We start from the raw sequence: 21,127 nt of genomic DNA on the forward strand, positions 1-21,127 counted from the left end.
TGTTAGGAAAGCCATATTAACTAGAATATAGATTTATGATATTGCTACATATATAGCAAACCAAACAATCAGCATACTTAAAGGGATTGATTATTTATTTATTTATTTACTTATTTGTAAAACTTATCATATATGCACATATGATATTATCTAGCTTTTTGCCTGTAATGTATTTGGTAGTTATATTTTATGGCCTAGATATGAGAAAATTGAACTGATTCTTATTATCATCTTTACTCAAATACAGAAAACACATTTTATTGAATATGTCCTATAGATAGAAAATGGTTCCAGGAGCTACCTTTTACTTTTTTTCCTAACAAGTAATAAGCACACTTTGCATTTTCATGGTGGTTTCATATCTATAATTTTAAGAATTCTCAAACAGATATTTTTATTTTTTTTAAAGAGGCATGAAGAGGTTAGGCAACTTGTTTATGATCACCCATGCTAAGTTTTACCATGTTTTTAAACAGCTGTTCATAAAAAATTCATATGAGATTTCAAAAATATATATATTTAACTTCATATTATAGATAATAGAAAAGTACCTTAAGATTACTGTCCTGGGCAATGATTCCCTTGAGTCTTATTTCTAGACCTCATCGATACATTGTTAACACTTAGATCAATAAACAATTATTGTTCTTTGTGAGATGCTGAGAGTAGATTTGGAGAGTTTGTAGGTAAAAGGCATACTTTACCAGGGCTGTCAAATGTCAAACTGACAACTAAAATGTATTATGTGTCTATCTATCTATCTATCATCTATCTATCATCTATCTATTATCTATATCTGTGAGTCCAGAAAGATCTGTATGTATCTATCAACCAAGTCATATAAAATACATTTGAATTTTTTTTTTTCTTTCTACAGATTTCCACAGGGAGCAGGGCTGATATTACTGGCTCAGCGCCTCATGGTGAGTTACAGTTATAATGGGGACAGCAGGCTTCTATAACTCTGTTTAATAGAAAGCAGGGTACCAGCAGAGATTTTCTAACTCTGCATTTAAAATCCCCGCAATAGCTATTATTACTTCTTAAAACCATTTGAGCATTAGTGCCAAATCAAGTGGAATAGTTTCATTTAAATAATTTAAGGGGCTGACTGATATGCTCACATTGACCATAATAAATAATATTATTAATTTCAAGAGAGAGAGAAGGATCAGAATATTGTGATTTTGGTTTTCTTTCAACTGAAAAGTATTTTGAAAAGGATTAAAGGAACAGATTTCCCTCCTCTGAGTTTGACTCCCTGTGTATCCCACCTCTGGTCCTTTCATAGAAACCCCCACCCATTGTGTTTAGCCCCATTTACCTGCCCCTGCAGGGAGGCGTCCTGTGGAGGGAAGTTTTAGTCTTCTGTGGAACAAGCTTATTGATCAGCAGGGTTTGCTCACTCAAGTGTAAGGACATTCTGATTCTTTTCCCTTGGGTTTTCTTTTCCTTCCTAAGAAAACTCTATGAAGAATTCTTTCACCCCTCTTATTGTGTTTCCAGTCAATCTTCCATTTGATATGATATGAAAAAAAAATAAGCAAAAAAAAAAACCCACACATCTTAAGACTTATCTCCAAGTAAAAAACTGTCTACCTACAGTAGCTACTCTCCTTTGTTTACATTATCTGTATTTTCTCTGTGTATCATCCCAGGTAGTCATCATAACTCCATTTTTAAGACTGAAATATTGAGTATTTTTTTAATCACTTCTGTGCTGCCAATAAATATTTAAATACCACTATGTTTCTCAATATTCTGATCATAAAAATTATTTGAAAGTACACATTTCTAATTTTCTCCTTGAAATTTGGATTTAGGATATCTAGGGTAGGGCTTGGAATCAGTAATTGTAGTATTTCCAGGTGATTTAAGTATTGGAAATACTGAATTATCTCCTAAATTTGACAATTTAAAGACAATTGCATCTCTTGATGTTCCAAAATGAATATCAGCATTAGTTATTTCATTTCTTCTTCCTAGTATTTTGGGCTTCATATTTCCTGAAACTACTGCTGTCATTTCCATTGAATCCTTTCATTTTAGAACTGAAGTTGCCTCTGCTCAGCTCTAGTCTTCTTTGAGGTGAAATTTGAGGGTCTTTGGTCACTTGTGATAGACTAGAGGAGAGGAGAAAGAGCTAAAAGGAAAATTACTATGATATGGCTGATCTAGCTCTAAGGATGAGGACCAACCAGGAAGTAACACGCTTTGATAAATGTGTAATGAAAAATTTACTTGCAGAGGAAACAAGGCTGGAGATGGCTGGGAGCCAAGAACATCTGTGTTCCTGGTATCCCAAATGTGTGGAAGTAGCAGATGTAACTGAATATATAATAGAAACCCTGGCGCAATTCCTAATAAAGTGGAAGAGACCTCTGGATATTACAGAAAGCTTTCCAAAACCTCCCAAAATGAAAAATACTGGGGAACTCCTAAGTAATATTATTAACTATCTTTAGGAGAGATATTATTAAAGTGGCTCAAAACAATGAATATGGCTTATTTACATAAGACAAAGGGAAGTTACCCACTGAACACAACTGATAACACAACTCAGGAAATATATTGTGTGTAAATATAATAATGAAATTATGTTTAGCATACATATAGGAGGTGAAGTATAAGATATGTCACACATCATCTTTGCTTTAATAGTTCTTCATGCTTTTTATAGGCTCAGCTAATACTTCTAAGAATGACTGGACTGAGGAGGAATGAGATATTAAGAAAATAGAATAAAATATAAAGTGCAGACTAGGAAAAGACAGAATATAGCAGCTGCTGTTTTGCTTAGTCCATTACATAAAGAAAATTTATTTTATTTATTTTTTATTTTTAACTTAAATTTTGTTTAATGTTTATTTGTTTTTGAGAGAGAGAGAGAGAGAGATTGAGAGAGAGAGAGAGAGAGAGAAAGCATAAACAGGGGAGGGACAGAGAGAGACAGAGACACAGAATCTGAAGCAGACTCCAGGCTCTGAGCTGTCAGCACAGATCCCAATATGGGACTTGAACTCACGACCTATGAGATCACGACCTGAGCGAATTCAGTCACTTAACCCACTGAGCCACCCAGGTGCCCTGATAAAATTTATTTTAAAGCTCTTATTAAAAGAGTATCTGGGTAGGCCACAGTAGTTGGCACACTTTTAGTATTATATATGTGGTTAAAGTGGATACACAACACCTTTTTCTTTACTACCTTCTAGCTAGGATTGACTGTGTGACACAATTCTGATTAATGAAATGTAAATGGAATTATGTTGGGTCAGTTTTTTTTTTTTTCTTGATAAAAGTAGATAGATCTAGCTGGAAGGCCCCTTGATCCTTCCTTCTTCCTGCTTACATTGTGGACATGATGCTAAAGATACAGCAGCCATACTGTGATTATGAGGTGACAACCATAAGGATGAAAGTGGGCCATGTAAACAAGACAAGGTGCAAGGACCTATATCAATACCCCAATGGCCACTGTGCCAACACCGGACTGCTATCTCTATATTTTTGGTTATGTGAGACAAAAAAACTAATTTGTTTGTGCTACACTTGGTTGGGATTTCTTATACTTGCTGCTCAACCTGTTCCTAATGGATGTAGTAGTTACAAATTATTAGGACTGTCAACATTGTACAAAGTTTTAAATTAAGTTGTCAGTATCCTTAGCCTCACTTTTCTACATAATTTCCTCAGAATCACTACTGGTCAGTGCTACCTGTCTTCAATGAACAATTAATTATATAGGTCTCAAGTATCCTCATCTGCTCTATCCATTATATTTTCTTATTTAAAAAAATTTTCTTTTAATGTTTAATTTTTGAGAGAGAGAGTGAGACAGAGCGTGAGCCAGAGAGAGGGAGACACAGAATTGGAAGACACAGAATTGGAAGCAGGCTCCAGGCTCTGAGCTGTCAGCACAGAGCCTGACGCGGGGCTCGAAACACAAACCGTGAGAACATAACCTGACCCGAAGTTGGATGCCCAACCAACTGAGCCACCCAGGTGCCCCCCATTATATTTTCTTATTAAGAGTTACTAAAATATGTTATATTTAATTTAATATATATTTATCATTGATATATATACATATATATGTACATATATGTACATATATGTACATATGTACACATATATACATATATGTACATATATATGTATACACACACACACACACACACACACATATATATATGGGTGGCTCATATCAGTTAAGCGTCTGACTTCAGCTCAGGCCATGATCTCACACTCTGTGAGTTCGAGCCCCATGTAGACCTCTGTGCTGACAGCTGAGAGCCTGGAGCCTGCTTCAGATTCTGTGTCTCCCCCTCTCTCTGCCCCTCCCCTGCTCATGATCTGTCTCTCTCTGTCTCAAAAATAAAGAAAAACATTTAAAAAATTAAAAAAAAAAAAGAAAATGTGACCTCAATTTAAAACACCCTGCATGTGCATTATATGACATGAAAACTTTGTCAAAAATGGGAGTGTTAATTGTGGAGTTTTGGACATAAGCTAGAAATGGGAGAATTCCAGCAGTGAGTGGAGGGTGAGAAGGAAAAAGTCTTAAGTAACTTCTATCACATTCTGTTCTAAGACTAATGCTGAATAAAACTTCTTACCTGGTTTAGATGGATCAGCTATATTAAATGTTTATTTTATGTGCCTTCCTTTGTCATCAATCCTAAATTTCTTTTCTTGCCATTATATTGGGACCCACATCAAATTTGTTTAAAATGATTATTATACTATAATAATAATTTCCTTCATTCACATGCTTAGAGAAGTCACCAAATTCCCTAAATACAACTAGATCAGATTATTGGTTGAACTTACATGGTTACAAGTATGACTGAGTAAAAGAAGAAAAGAATGTGAGTGGAAATTTTGTGGCCTGCCATGCCACTGAAGGACAGTTCTGCAAAGCTGTTGGGGACTTCTTCAGACAAAGTTGGCTGTCAGAAGAATCTCTCAGGTAAGAGGCTGTGTCAGTATTTCCATCATGCTTAGTTACTGCTCTGAGCAGTCTATGGAAAACATTTGCCTCAGTACAAATACAGTGATGGATTTCAGAACTCAGCAGCTGTGGTTCTTGGGTTATTTACACTCCTATAGATGGAAGTTGGAAAGTTACATTCTCATGGCTACCAAAATAGGCTGTAAAATATCAACTTCTAGGGAAAATCACTTAAGAATTTTTTCTTAGAATTTTGAAAAAAACAGTCTAAGGTAATTAATTACTACAGAATAATCTTTCTTTCAAAAAAAAAATACTCATAATGGTAAACAAGACCTTTAAAAAAGTGAAAGATCTTTCAAATCAATTGCTTTCTCCACAATATCTTCATTTCATTTTCTTCTTTTAAAATCACTTCCGATTTTAGGCAAAGCTACTTTCGAGAAGATAGGAAAGAAGAATATCTCAAGTTGTGATGATTTACTCTAGAAAAATATGTATAATATTTATTAAACACTTATTGAACAACGTCTATATATATTTGGTATTTTTATATTTGATAAGAATATAGCACTGAACAGAAAAAAACACAAAGTATCTCTACTGTGGAGTTTATGTTCCTTATGTTGATCAAAGAATGGCTAGGTCATTGTCAGAATAGGCTATGCATGTAATTTCCAAACTTCAGTGTGCAATAGAATCACCTGGAGGACATGTTAATACACAAATTACTGAGCTCCATTCCCAGAGTTTCTGATCTAGTCAATAGATGTAGAATAGAGCCAACTCACACTACTGTCAAGGTCCCAGGATATGAAAATGAATGAATGGAATATTTGGTGAACATTACTTCTTCTGCCACAAGTATGAAAGGTAGAGAGGGAAGAAAAAATTTGAATAGTTATTAATAGGTATAAATATAGGCAAAGCTACTTGGTCAAGCAATTCAGATATCGTTAACAACTCAAATGAAGACATGGAAGACATGTCCAATGTTGTGGATAACATATAATTAGGAAAAATAATTAAGATTTTAATTAACATCTGAAATTATATACCAAAACCAAAGGACAAAAATCATTACAAGTCATGCATACATTTAAAAAAAACATCAAATATAGGATTCAAAATTTATTCATTTACTCACTTAACAACTAATTATTAATAACTAGTATGTGCCAAATATGAATTTGTGTCAGGGATATAGTCATTATTTATTTCCCCTCTGAATTTACTGAGATATTATTGACATACAGCATATGTAAATGTAAGGTATAAAATATGATGATTTGATACACATATATATCATGAAATGATTATCACAATAAGATTAGTTAATTCCATTCCTTCACATAATTACATGTTTTGTGTGTGTGTGGTGACAAAATTCTCTTGCAGTAAATTTAAGATTTATTCTCTTAACAATTTCAAGTATATAATAAATACGGTCACATTAGGTCCCTAGACCATATTCATATGACAGCTATAAGTTTACACTCTTGACCAATGTTTCCCCTGTTTCCCCATCCCCCCAACCACAGGCAACCCAATTCTATTCTCTATAAGTTTGGCATTTTAGTTTTCAAATATAAATAAAAACATACAGAGTTTGTCTTTCTCTGTCTGACTTATTTCACGTAGCATGATACACTCTAGGTTCATCCATGTTGTTGCAAATGGCAAGATCTCATTCTTTCTCATAGTCAAATAGTGTTCCATAAAGTATTCTTTATTATCTAAAGAAATACACACACACACACACACACATACACACACACACACACACATATGTGTGTGTATACACACACACACACATACACCACTTACAGTAGTGTGAGTTGGCTCTATTCTGTGTGCATATATCTTCTGGAATCACTGTTTTTGTTTGAATAAATACCCAGTAGTGAAATTACTGGATATGGTAATTCTATTTTTAATTTCTTGAGGAACCTCTATGCTATCTTCCATAGTGGTTGCACCAGCTTGCATTCCCACCAATAGTACATGTATTACTTTATCTTACACATCCTCATCAATACTTGTGTTTTCTTGTCTGTTTGATTCTAGCCATTCTGACAGATGTGAGGTGATATGTCATTATGATTTACATTCCCCTGACTATTAGTGATACTGAGCATCTTTCATGTGTTTGTTGGTCATCTGTATGTCTTTTTTGTAAAAAAAAAATGTTCTCTGCTCATTTTTATTATTTTTTTTAAGTTTATTTATTTATTTTGAGAGAGAGAAACAGAGAGAGACAGAGAGAGAGCATGCGTGAGTGGGGTAGGGGCAGGAAGGGAGAGAGAGAATCCCTATCAGGCTCTGTGCCTGCTATCAGCACAGAGTCTGCTATGGGGCTCTATCCCACAAATTGTGAGATCATGACCTGAGCCGAAACCAATGCTGAGCCAGAAGTCCAATGCTGACTGAGCCACCCAGGCCCTTTTCTGATCAGTTTTAATTAGATAATTAGTATTATTATTCTGTGTTGAGTTGTATCAGTTATATATATATATTGGGTATTAACCCTTATTGGATATATCATTGGCAAATATCTGCTTCCATTCAGTACATTGCCTTTTTGTTTTATTGTTGGTTTCTTTTACTATGCAAAAGGTTTATTTTGGTGTGTCCTAATAGTATATTTTTGTTTTTGTTTCTCTTGCCTCAGAAGATATATCTAGAAAAATGTTGCAAAGGCGAATATCAAGAAAATGACTGCCTATGTTTTCTTTTTTTAATTTTTAATGTTTATTTACTTTTGAGAAAGAGAGAGCAAGAGTAGGGGAAGAGCAGAGAGAGAGGGAGACAGAGGATCTGAAGTGGGCTCTGTGCTGACAGCAGGGAGCATTACATGGGGCTCAGATCCATAAACCATGAGATGATGACCTGAGCCAAAGTCAGACGCTTAACTGACTGAGCCACCCAGGTGCCCCTTTGTTTTCTTCTAGGAGTTTTCTCACACTTAGGTCTTTAAACAATTTGTTTATTTTTGTATATGGTATAAGCAAGCGGTCCAGATTCATTCTTTTGCATGCAGTTGTCTAGATTTTTTTAGCACAGTTTATTGAAGATACTGTCTCTTCCCCATTGCATATTCTTGCCTCCTTTGTCATAGATTAATTGACCATATAAGCATGGGCTTATTTCTGGGCTCTCTATTCTGTTCTGCTGATCTATGTGTCTATTTTTGTGCCAGTGCCAGACTTTTTGATTACTACAGCTGTGTAGTATATCTTAAAATCTGGGATTATGGTACCTCCAACTTTGTCTTCTTTCTCAAAATTTCTTGGCTATTTGGGGTCTTTTTTGATTATATACAAATGTTATTATTATTTATATTTGTAGTATTATAGTGGTTTTTAATTGCCTTTCCCTCATGCTGGGACATTTCCATGTTCCATCCTTTGTATGCTTCTTTGGAAAAATGTCTATTCGGTCCCTTGGCCATTTTTTAAATCATATTGTTTATTTAATTATTTATTTTTTGCTATTGAGTTGTAGGAGTTTTTTTTTTTTTCTTAATATATATATATTGGATATTAACCCCTTTAGATAGATGGTTTGCAAATATTTTATTCCGGTCTGTAGGTTGCCTTTTCAATTTGCTGATTGTTTCTTCTTCTCTGCTGAAGCTTTTTTAGTTTGATGTATTCCCACTTGTTTATTTTGCTTTTGTTGGTTGCACTTTGGGTGTCACATCTAAAAACATAATTCCCAAGACCAATGTCAAGGGACTTTTTTCCTATGTTATCTTTTAGCAGTTTGCAGTTTTGAGGCTTACATGTAAGTATTTAATTCCTTTTGAGTTGATTTTTGTGAATGGTACAGGTAGAAAATAAATTTTATTATTTTACATATGTGTACGTGTTTTCCCAACACCATATTTTGTAGAAACTATCCTTTCCCCATTCTGTGTTCTCTTATCAAATATTAGTTGGCTATATACATGTGAGATTATTTCTAGGCTTTCTATTCTGTTCTGTTGGTATATGTGCCTATTTTTATGACAGTACTCTACTATTTTGATTACTACCACATAGTAATATTGTTTGAAATGCAGTTTGAATATAGTTTGTGATGCCTTCAGTTTGTTCTTCTTTCTCGTGATTGAATTGGCTATTCTTGGTCTTTTGTTGTTCCAAATAAATCTTAGTATTGTTTATTTTATTTCTGTGAAAAATGCTATGGGACTTTGATAGGATTTGCATGGAATTTATAGATGGCTTCAGGTAGGATGAAAATTTTAACAATTTTATTCTTCTAATCCATTAACACGGGATTTCTTTATATTTATTTGCAATTCCTCAATTTATGTCATCAAAGCTTTCAGTTTTCAGTGTATAGATATTCACCTTTTTGGTCAAATTTATTCCAAGGCACTGTATTGTTTCTGATGCCATTGTAAATAGAATTGTTTTCTTCATTTCTTTTCAGACACTTTATTATTAATAGGTGGAAACACAACTGATTTTTGTATGTTGATTTTGTATTTGCTACTCTACTGAATTTATTGATTAGTTCTAACAGTTTTTTGGTGGAGTCAGTAAGATATTCTGTACATAAGATCCGATCTGCAAGACAGTGACAATTTTGTTTGTTATTTTCAGATTTAGACGACATTTGTTTCTTTTTCTTGTCTAACTGCTCTGACTAGGACTTCCAATATTATGTTCAATAGGAATGGTAAGACTGGGCATTCTTGCTTTGTTCCTAATCTTAGAAGAAAAGTTTTCAAACTTTTGCCATTGCATATGATATTAGTTATAGGTTTGCCATATATGACCTTTGTTATGTTGAAGTAAGTTTCCTCTATCCCTAGGTTGTTGAAAGTTTTTATAATGAATGGATGTTTAATTTTATCAAATGCTTTTTCTGAATCTACTCAGATAATTATATGATTTTTAAAATATTTTATGCTGTTAATATGGCGTGTCACATTTATTGATTTGCATATTTTGAACTGTCCTTATACCTCAGGGATAAATCTCCCTGATCATGGTGTATTATCCTTTTAATATAATGCTGAATTTGGTTTGATAGTATTTTCTTGAGAGATTTTGTACCTATACTCATCAGGCATATTGGTCTGTAAGTTTTTATATATGTGGTGTATTTATCTGGCTTTGGTATCAAGACAATACTTATTTCATAAAATGAATATGAGAGTATTCTCTCCTCTTCAGTTTTTGGAAGAGATTGGAAATGATTGGTGTTAATTCTGTAAATGTTTAGTAGAATTACCAGTGAAACCATTGGATCCTAGGATTTTCATTATTGAGGAGTTTTAGATTACTGATACAATTCTACTTACTTGATATTGGTCTTTTGAAATTTTCTATTCCTTCATGATTCAATCTTGGTGGGTTGTATGTTTCTAAGGAATTTATCCATTTCTCTAGGTTATCCAATTGTTGTCCTTTCATTCTTTGTAGTAGTAGTCTCATGATTCTTTTTATTTCTGTGGTATCAGTTGTAATGTCTCCTCTTTCATATCTAATTTTATTTATTTTAACCTTATATCTTTAAGTTAATCTATCTGAAGTTTTGTTACTTGTGTTTATATTTTCAAAAACCCAGTTATTTGGGGGGCAGGGGTGGGAAGCGCCTGGCTGGCTCACTCAGTTTCAACATATGATTCATGATCCTGGGGTCTTAAGTTCAAGCCCCACATTGGGCATAGAACTTACATTAAAAAAAAAAAAAACAGGTTTTAGTTTTGTCATATTTTCTGTTTTTGTGGTCTCTATTTCATTTATTTCTCTTTTTTTAATGCTTATTTTTGAGAGAGACAGAGCATGAGTGGGGAGGGGCAGAGAGAGAGAGAGAGAGAGAGAGAGACAGACAGAATCTGAAGCAGACTCCAGGCTCTGAGCTGTCAGCACAGAGCCCTACACAGGGCTTGAACTCACCACCTGTGAGATCATGACCTGAGCTGAAGTCTGATGCTTAACCGACTGAGCCAACAAGGAGCCCCTCTATTTCATTTATCTCTTCTCTGACCTTTGTTATTTCTGTCCTCTTGATATCTTTGGGCTTAGTTTGTTTTTCTCTCTGTATTCCTTGAGGTGTTAAAGTTATGTTGTTTATTTGTGATCTTTATTTTTTCTTTATGTTGCCATTTATTATTATATACTTCCCTCTTAGAACTGTTTTTCCTGATTCCCATAAATTTTGGTATGGTGTGTTTCCGTTTCATTTGTTTCAAGGTATTTTTTTAATTTTCCTTTTGATTTATTGTGTGACACATTGGTTATGGAAGAGTGTGTTGTTTAATTTTCATACTTACATGAATTTTTCCAGTTTTCCTCATTTTATGGATTTCTAGATTTATACCATTGCTGTTTGAAAAGATACTTGGTATGATTTTAATCTTCTTACATTTACTAGTTTGATGACCTATCATATGATCTATCCTGGAGAATGTTTCATGTGTACTTTAAAGGAATGTATATTTTGCTGCTATTGGATGAAATATTCTGTATATGTCTGTTAAATCTATTTGGTCTAAGGTATAGTTCATATCCAATGTTTCCTGATTGATTTTATGTCTAGATGACCTATCCATTGTTGAAATTGGGTTATTGATGCCTGCTACTATTATTATATTGTTGTCTATTTCTCCCTTCAAAATTATTAGTATTTGCTTAATATATTTAAGTGCTTCAATGTTGGGTGTATATATATATTCATAACTGCTATACCCTCTTGATAACCTGACAACTTTATCATTATATAATAATCTCCTTTGTCCCTTTTCTTTTCTTTTGTTTTTTTTCAAGTTTCAGGTATGCAATTTAGTGATTCAACACTCACATACAACATGAGGTTCTCATCATAAGTGCACTCCCTAATCCTCATCATCTATGTAACCCATCCACACACTCACCTCCCCTCTGGTAACCATCACTTTGTTCCTGATAGTTAAGAGTCTGTTAGTCTATTTTTTGGCTTTCTTCTTTTTTTCTCCTATGATCCTTTGTTCTGTTTCTTACATTCAATACATGAGTGAAATATGGTATTTGTCTTTCTCTGACTACTTATTTCACTTAGCATAATACTCTCTAGCTCCATCCACATCATTGCAAATGACAAGATTTTATTCTTTTATGGATCAGTAATAAATATTCCATTATATATATTATATTCCATTATATTCATACATATGATTCCTCTTCTTTATCCAATCATTAGTTGGTGGACATATTTGGGCTCTTTCTATAATTTGGCTATTGTTGACAATGCTGCTATAAACATCAGCATGCATGTATCCCTTCGAATTAGTATTTTTGTATCCTGGGTAAATACCTAGTAGTGCAATTGCTGGTTCATAGGGTAGTTCTATTTTTAACGTTTTGAGCAACCTCCATAATGTTTTCCAGAGTGACTGCACCACTTTTCATTCCCACCAACAGTATAAGAGAATTCCCTTTATGATCTTCTTTGTCTCTTGTTATTGTTTTTGACTTAAAGTTCATTTTGTCTAATGTAAGTATAGCTACCCCTGCTCTCTTATGGTTTTCATTTTCATGAAATATCTTTTTCCATCTCTTCACTCAAGTCTGTGTAGATCCTTAAAGTTAAAGTGAGTCTCTTATAGGCAGCATATAACCGGGTCTGTTTTTTTAATTTATTCAGCCATGCTATGCCTTTGCTTGCAGAATTTTGTCTCTTTATATTTAAAGTAATTATAATAGGTAATAAGTTACTAATGCCATCTTATTAATTGATTTTTGTCTATTTTGGGGTTCCTTTGTTTCTTCCTCTTTTGCTCTTTCTTTGTGAATTGGTGATTTTCTGTAGTGGTATACTTTGCTTCTCTCTCTCTCTCTCTCTCTTTTTTAATTTTGTGTATCTACTGTAGGTTTTAGCTTTGCGGTTACCCTAAGGCTTGCATAGAACATCTTGCACATATAATAATTTAAGCTGATAACAACTTAACTTTGATCTCATATAAAAACTCTTTTTCTTTACTGCCCTCATATTTTATGTTTTTGATGTCACAAATATCTTTTTATTGTGCATCCATTAACAAATTATTGTAGCTGTAGTTATTTTTAAAACGTTTGTCTTTTAAACCAGTATACTAGAGGTAAGTGATTAACACACCACCATATTACAGTATTAAAGAGTTTCAAATTTGACTATATGTTTACCTTTACTACTATGTTTTATATTTTCATATATAAACTAGTATGTTTTATATTTTCATGTTACTAATTAACATCTTTACAGTTCAACTTGAAGAACTCCTTTTAGTATTTGTTGTGATGCATATCTAGTGGTGATGAACTCCCTCAGCTTTTTGTTTGGTGAAAGTCTTTTTCCTTCTCTCCTTGTCTGAAAGATAACCTTGCTGTATAAAGTATTCTTAATCATCCCACTCTTTCCTGATCTGTAAGGTTTCTGCTGGGAAATCCGTAGATAACCTTATAGAGTTTTCCTCATTTGTGTGATTTTTTTTTCTTTTGCTGTTTTTAAAATTCTCTCTTTGTCTTTGATTTCAAACAGTTGTAATGCAATGTGTCTTTGAGAAGATCATTTTGGTTTGACATTTTGGGATGACCTATTAGCTTCTTGATCTTTAATGTCCAATTTTATTGGGAAATTCTCAGACATTATTTCTTTAAATAAGCTTTCTGCCTCTTTCTTCCTTTCTTCTCCTTATAGGACTCTAATAATATATAGAATTTTTTTTCCTTTAATGGTATCCCATTTTTCATGTAGGCTTTCTTCACTCTTTCTCATTCTTTTTTCTTTTTGCTCTTCTGACTAGATGATTTTAAATGACCTGAAAGTTTACTAATTCCTACTTCTGCCTAGTTGAGTCTGTTGTTAAAGCTCTCTATTAAATTCTTCAGTTTAGTTATTGTATTCTTCAACTCTGGAATTTCTGATTTATTATTATTATTGCTATTGTTATTCTTGGTTTCTGTTTCTTTGTTGAATTTCTTATTTTGTCCATGCATTGTTTTCCAAATTTCATTTAGTTGTCTACTTATGTTTTTTCATAATTCACTGAATTTCTTTAAGAAGATTATCCTGAATTCTTTGCCAGACTATTGATCTTCATTTCTTTAGTATAAGTCAGTGGAGTTTTGTTAGTTTCTTCTGGTAGTCTTATGTTTTCTTGATTATTTATGATCCTCATGGCCTTATATTGATATCTGCACATTTGAGGAAGTAGGCACCTCTTGCACTCTTTGTAGACTGGCTCCAGTAGGCAAAGCTCTTCACCAGTCAACCCATCCATAGATCCTAGGTGGACCATCTAGTGGTGTCTGTAGGTTGGTATGTTGCTGAAGTCTTTGGGTAAGCAAGTCTGGTGCTTTGGTCAGCAAGTGGGCAGCTCTGTGCTGGGGTATGTGGTTACCAGCCTACTTCCTGTGTCTGCAGGGTTGAACCTAGAGCTTGAGTTCACTGGGTGGGCCTAGTGTGTCTGTAGTGATAAACCTGGGAACTGGGTTGTCCTGGGTTCACATAGACCAAATAGGTGCTGAGAAACTCTGGAGTGGGCCTAGTGTTTGGTTTCCCAGGGGCCATTCCAGTCCTGGGATGAGTTAGGAATCGGATTTTGCAGGAATTGGCTTACAGGTTGGGTCCAAAGAGGCCAGCCTGGTGCTAGGGAAAGCCTTGAGGCTGAGGTTGTGAGTCAGGCATCCTTAAACTTGGGACCTTAGAGGCCTACCAGGAGGTTGGTCTGGGGCAGAACAGGAGTCTGAATCTTGGGGAACTGGTCTTGAGATGGGGATCATGGAGGCTGGCCTAAAGCTGGAGTGGGCTACAAGCCTGGTTTTGCAGGTCTGGTCTGGAGTTTAGGTTTGCAGGCACTAGCCTGGTGGTGGAGTGAGAGCTGTGCCAGGCACTGAGGGAGCTGGCCTGGTGCTGAGGTGGATTTAAAGCATGGGTCTGTGGTAGTAGACCCGATGGTGGGCCTGGCCAGGAACTGGGTTTGTGGTGTCTGCATGGAGCCTGGGATTATTGGAATCTGTCAGGATCCCAGGGCCATGGGGTTGCAGGAACTGGCTTACACCTGGATGAGTAGGGGTCTAGATTTGTGGGAACCTGTGGGTAGCCTGGGGACATGGAAACCAAATAGAGCCACTGCAGTCAGCAGGCACTGGGCTAAGCCTGGTGTCTGTGTTTGAAGGAGCCTGCAGGGAGCCACCTAAGTCCATGAGTTGGCCTGCTGTCAGGGTGGGTCAGCTCTGGGGTTTGTGGTGAAGTCAGGGTACTTGCTTCACTCTTCTTTCACAACAAAGGTGTCTCTGTCTCTCTGTTGGGTTGCCCAGGTTTGGGAGAAAGTGATGGGTCTAATGTGATTTTATGTTTCCACTTCTCAAAGCTCTTTTTCTATTTCTGTGTTTCACTCAGGTGAAGTAATCCACCACCTGGAATCCTTAGCTCTTTTGAAGGTATTTTCATGCACAAATAGATGCTCAAATTGATGTTGCAGAGCAGTGGGTGGGGACAAACACAAGAAATTCCTTTGTTGCCATTTTGCTAATGTCCTCAAGGGGAGATTTAGAGATGTTCTTGTTTTCAAGAATTTTCATTAGTCAAAGACACAGTGGGAGTCAAAATATCGCAAAGCCATTTAAAAACGAATGTTCTTATAGGTTACATTAAAAGAAATGTGACTGTGCATAACAAATTCAGGATAAGGGCTCTACTGACAGACTAGAATCCACATGGAACACTGCCTTCAATTCTGGATAACCCCAAAGAAGGACAGTCATATGTCAGAAGAATACAGAGGTGCAATCAGGATAGTAAGGGGTCTGAAAAGCATTTGAAAAACCTCAAATGATTACTGAAAATTGGGGAGTTTCAGCACTAAAAAACAAAAACAAAATTAAAAATGTATAGCCATGACATAATAATAATTTTCAATGGTTGAAAGGGTTTCAAGTAGAAGAAATAAGTTTCTTACTATCTCCTCCAAAGGGTAATATTAGAAGAAATAAAAATAATGGGGAGGAAGATGACTGCAAATTAGAAAGATTACTGCAAATTCCTGATAGATGATAAAGAAATATTTTCTGAGAGTTAAGCCACCTAAAAAGGAATGTGCTAAGCCAGCTTTTATTAATTTATTAATTTATTAACTTATTAATTAATTTATTTATTTTTTATGTTTTGATTTTTTTAAACCATCTTTTTAGATAACACTTCCAGTGGATAAATTTTCACTGTAGGAAAAGAGAATGCGTTTCATTTACCTTTGAAAACTTAGGACCCTGAACATAGACTCTCCTTATTAATACCTATGTAATGAACACATTAATTCTATTCCGTTCAAATATCCTCTGAATTTAAATTCCTGTGCAGTTAGAATATATGCACACTACATGTGAGATCCCTCCTCCATTCTCTAGTTGCTTTGCCTTACATGGGTATATAGGACATGGCGTCCAGCTGGGCTAGTGAATAAACACATGCTGACCACTCAGGAAACAGCACTGCAGATACGCCACTCTTAGTAAGGCAAGCTGTGGGACTAAAGACAGTACAAACTCAGAATGTTAAAGCAAATCTAGAAGACATTTTATCTCTTAGAGGCCAGTACTCCCATATATCCATTATGGAGATTATGGCTCATGAAAGGATATAAAAATGATTATTTTTTCTTCTAGCCTCTATTGGATGTGAAGCACAAGCTTAGGTTGCTGCAGCTAGTCTCAGAAATTGATTCAAAGGGTTACTTATGCTTTCAGGACATAATCCTCTGAAACAGTTCTAGCATCAGTTTTTGCTATTGTGAGCTGTCTATTATTTGGTTTTCTGTCAACCAGACAAGATGTCAAGTCATGTTTCCTTGCTTCAAATTGCTGCATATTATCTATCCCCTGGTGAACTTCTTTTTCACATGTTCATATTTAAGTAGGAATAGAGGTGAATACATAAAGTTGAATGCCTGAATTGTTTTTAAAAGGCCAATTCAGAATATTTTTAAAAGTATTTTAGTGTGTCAAATGTGAATTGACACACAGTATTTTGCTCACAGCAAGCTGAAAAATCTTCAGAATATGAACTTTTTATATGACTTAGTAACTAACAATTCAAAAAGGTAAACCTGACTGTTTTGTAATAAATGTTTTTTAGAAACACAATTGAAATCTATTCTTCACCCAATGAGCTTGGATTTGTATGTCTTGGGCATTATCTTTTCTTCACTTGGCAAGCAGAGCTGCAGAAAACATTTCCACTTGTCTAAAGAGTTTCTTTGTTGGTAAAACTTTACTCACTTTTTAGTGAGAGAATGATGTTTTCGAAAAGAAACCCTAAAAGAGTTTTAAGCTGCTTTGTTACAATGCTAGAGTTTATCATTAGTACTCATTATCTGTGTATTTGGCAATGCTGTATTTATGTTTAGGATAAATAATTTCATTTGGTTCAAATATAGTTTTTGACATTTATTTAAGAATGCCAATTCTCAATTTCTCAGAGTAACGTAGAAAAGCCCAGTCATGGATTATCCACATAATGTATTGGAATATGGAGATTAGGCAGTTATAGTAATTAACATATGCATCTTTCAAAGTAGAAACTGATGTTCTGCAGTTTTGTTCATCTATAACTGGAAAGTGCTGAAATTTCAAGCAGTTATAACCATCAGTGTCATATATACAGCAAAATATATTTATATTCATAAGAATACAAAAGTAATGTCAAATATACCAGAAAAAAACAGTTCTTAAAAAAAAAAACAATTGCTGTTTATCTACTCTTTTTTAAAATTTTTTTTTTTTTAACCTTTATTTTTGAGACAAAGAGAGACAGAGCATGAATGGGGGAGGGTCAGAGAGAGGGAGATACAGAATCTGAAACAGGCTCCAGGCTCCGAGCTGTCAGCACAGAGCCCGACGTGGGGCTCGAACTCACGGACCGCGAGATCATGACCTGAGCCACCCAGGCGCCCCTATCTACTCTTTTTTTATTCACTTGTTTTACACATAGCTGCTAGTTGGGTTTGGTGGGTGAGGAAGTAAGTAGGAAGATGAGTGGCATCATTATTTCCTGGGTGGTTGTATAGTTCCTTGTGAATGAGAGAATAGGGAACCAGGAAATAAGACAGGTCCATAAGGTAGGGACAGGAAAATGGAATGATCTGGGAATGAATGGAAGGAATGAGACAGAATAAGAAGGGAGGAAGGACATCAAGAGTCACTGAGTATCTATTATGTGCCAATTCCTATCAGTACTGGCTATTTTATGATCATAAGCTCATTTCATACCAACATCAACCCTTTAAAGTAGATAGTATTCTCCCCAATTTGTAGATAAGAATACCAAGACTCAGAGAGATTAGGGAACTCACCAGGACTATACAACTCAGTGGACAATTTAGATTAATTTTGATGTCTGTAAGAAATAAAAACAGAAATGGTGAATGGGCAGTGGATTATATATTTGGGAATTAAAGGGAGAGAGATAAAGGCTGGAGGTAGAAGTTTGGGAGATATCAAATTAAAGATACTAATTATGTCCCGTGTCTTGATGAAATAACTTAAGGCAGAAGTAGAGATATACAGAGGAGACCATAAACTCTTTCACTAGGTTCTAATAATGAATAAGCAATTCTATATAAGTGTGGTCTTGGCTTGATGGCATGAAGATCCTTATTATAAATATGTAGAAGATTTCATTTTTTAAATTCCTCTATCTTAGCCCTGTCCCCCCTTTTCCTGCTAAAGAGAGAAGTATAAAAAGGTGAATATCATTATGTCCCGTATTGTGTTTGACAGATATGAGAGTTGGTGGTGGGCAGGAGACTCCAGTATGAGGTTTGGTGTCAAACAATTGTTTTCATTGTGACATGGGTAAGAATTAATTATAAATGCAAAATCAAGAGATGAGGCAAAAGATGGGGGAAAATAAGTGACACAAAACAGGGTATTAGTATCAAGGCATAAATATGGTTAAAAGCAAAAAAAAAAAAAAAAAAAAAAAAGGACAAATGATTGAGGACACATAAATACACTTAGTAAGAAAAAATTTCTAGTATGTTGCATGACTCAGTACACAAAAAGAAATCAAGAAATAAACCAGCTTTTCTCAGTATAACTCTATTAAACCTATGTCTCCTAGTGTGGTTTCTCCACTTGGTCAAACAAGTTGAAAAATGGGAAAGGAAATAGGTAAGACAAAGAAAACTTTGTGTCTTGCAAGACAAGGTAAATTAATTATGGCAATATCATTTCATATAAAAGAACACTTAATACTGTATTTGAAAGGTTAAATTTGGCAGGATATGAAACAATTATTCATCATATTACTAGAAAATGGCTTACATTGCCTGAAGTCAGAGCCAGGGGTAAAAAAATACTTTCTAGGAGCCATTAGGCAAAGATTTGATAGCCATGTCCTGAAGTACCCAATGTAACCCATTAAATACAGTTATATTTGTCTGTCTAATTTCTCTTGCCATTGTTCATCTTGAATGCCCCCATCCTTAGTCGTTTCTCTTTTTCCCAGATCCTTTATTCTGTACCTCGTTTTTGCCCACATAAACTGTCAACTAATTTCTCCTAAGATGTTCACTCTTAGATTATTAGAAACAGGGACAATAAATGGAAAAGTACTGGAGCAGAAGACAACGGTCATGATTATCCAGTCCTGGCTCACATTAATTTTCTGTTCCTTGGTTTTATTAACTACAAAATAAGAGAGATGTAGTAGACTCTCTAAGGTTAAATTAGATCTCTAGGGTCATTCCAGCTCTAAGAGATTCAACTGCATTCTTTTTGTTGTGAACTTTTATAGTTTTTGCCTTTAGAGGTAGAAGTGTTATGACTTCTGGTGGTAAGGTTCCCTGGAAAAAGTACTGTGGAAAATATTGAGACTTTCAGAGAAATTCTGTTGGGATTCTACTGTGCAAAGCAACCATAACATATTGTCATCTTTTACTCTTTTTCTTTCTTAATTTTTCTGAGTTGTCCATTCTACTTCCTAAGGGTGTCTCATTCATTCCTACATCCCTTCCTGCTGCTACTTGCCCTTGTTAAAATCCTCTTTCACTTAAACTACTATAAATGATTCCTTTTTAGAATTCTCATCTCCATTTTAAACTTTCTCCAATCTGTTTGATATACATATTGATTTTCCTCAACTTGGGTCTTACTCATTATATATTTCTGCTCAAAAAGTTTTGATGCCTTCTTCTGTCTACAAAGTCCAAAATTCTTACTAAGATAATTAAGGCCCTGAACAATCTTTCAAACCTGATCCATGGTCCTGATACTACTGCTATCTTCATCTACCCACTAGTCTCTGAGTGTATCATGGACTCAATAACCACTGCCTTTTCTGGTGATATTCCTACTATCTGGGTTATTCCCTTTCCTTCCTCATTTCTTTCTGTCAAAATCTCACATTTCCTTTAAATCTCAATTCAGCCACCTCCTCTGTGAAGCCATGTTATGGCTAGACTAATCTGTCAAAACACTGTATTTCTATGTGTATTTTAGAACAGGACTCATTCTAACTTTTATAATTGTTTGTATTGGGTATCCCAAAAGTCTCTTTAAGCAAGCTCCATGAGGTGGAACCTAAGAGCATTATTCATCTATGAATTCCCACATAGTGTCATATATCTAGACAGATATTCTAAAAATGGTTTTTGGATTGAATTCTCCCAAAGAATGGAAAAGTTGATGTAGGAAGAAATAGTCACTTGACTGGCAAATGTTGTGATGTTAATGGTTTTGATGAGAGTAAAATGCAGTTTAAGTGGAGCACAAGGGGTTATAAGAATGCCCTAGCACCTCTGTGGAAATGAAGGAAAGTGGGATGAGCCGATAAGAATCACAACTGATCAAGAAGCAGCCAGAGAATGACTCCAAAATCCACTGGAGGTACAAGAGGATAAATAGAATTTCAATTATGAAACATGAGGATATAGCCACCTTTTCTATACAAAGAGACTTGTTAGCTATGTGAGGAAAGCATTTATTTTAACTGGCTTGGCAATGGTGTTGATAAGCTTTCAGTTTCTGCATATGTTCAGGGACATCTCCTGCTGAAGGAGAGAAGGTAAGATTCACTGGGGCTTTAGGAGAAAATAGTCTAATGTGAAGAGATGATATCTTTCAGATAATATAAGAAAAACCAAAAAGGCTGAAGAAGCTTAAGTATCCTTCTACACAATAATGTACCCCAGTCAGGTCCCAG

At 34.9% G+C, this 21,127-nt stretch overlaps 1 long non-coding RNA gene across 7 annotated transcripts in view; it reads left to right on the top strand.

The window, feature by feature from the left end:
- The window catches only part of LOC122198901, a 277,047-nt gene that overhangs the window by 179,686 nt on the left and 76,234 nt on the right, over positions 1-21,127 (top strand). For 3 of the 7 annotated variants that reach the window (XR_006193209.1, XR_006193206.1, XR_006193205.1), the window contains exon 7: positions 878-923. This is a non-coding gene — a long non-coding RNA (uncharacterized LOC122198901). Of the gene's footprint in view, positions 1-877; positions 1,013-4,779; positions 5,188-21,127 lie in introns of those variants that run through there. The other 4 variants (XR_006193204.1, XR_006193210.1, XR_006193208.1 and 1 more) reach the window with 2 other exon arrangements.

Source organism: Panthera leo, chromosome C2 (genome assembly GCF_018350215.1).
Source record: "Panthera leo isolate Ple1 chromosome C2, P.leo_Ple1_pat1.1, whole genome shotgun sequence".
In the NCBI taxonomy this organism is placed as follows: domain Eukaryota; kingdom Metazoa; phylum Chordata; class Mammalia; order Carnivora; family Felidae; genus Panthera; species Panthera leo.